This window comes from Chaetura pelagica, unplaced genomic scaffold (genome assembly GCF_000747805.2).
Source record: "Chaetura pelagica isolate M959 unplaced genomic scaffold, ChaPel_1.0 scaffold698, whole genome shotgun sequence".
Classification (NCBI taxonomy): Eukaryota; Metazoa; Chordata; class Aves; order Apodiformes; family Apodidae; genus Chaetura; species Chaetura pelagica.
Window position 1 is genome coordinate 718,357 of NW_009954236.1, and position 240 is coordinate 718,596.

Genomic DNA, 240 nt, shown 5'->3' on the forward strand with positions numbered 1-240 from the left:
GCCCTTCAACACTGCCAGGGATGGGGCAGCCACAGCTTCCCTGGGCAACCTGGGCCAGGCTCTCACCAGCCTCACACCAAAGAATTTCCTCCTCACGTCCAACCTCAATCTCTCCTCTTCCACTTTGATCCCTTTTTTCCGGTTTCCACAGCCCACCTGGAGCTGCTCCAGCCAGCCCAGCCCTGCTTCCCAGCTCCTGGCAGCTGCCCAGGGGCGGAGGGGGCCTCTGCTGCTGAAACG

General features: G+C 62.1%; 1 protein-coding gene across 1 annotated transcript in view; it reads right to left on the reverse strand.

Moving 5' to 3' along the window:
- SLC9A1 (solute carrier family 9, subfamily A (NHE1, cation proton antiporter 1), member 1) overlaps positions 1–240 on the reverse strand; it is a gene marked incomplete at its 5' end in the record, with an annotated part of 15,518 nt that overhangs the window by 4,147 nt on the left and 11,131 nt on the right. The window lies entirely within an intron of this gene.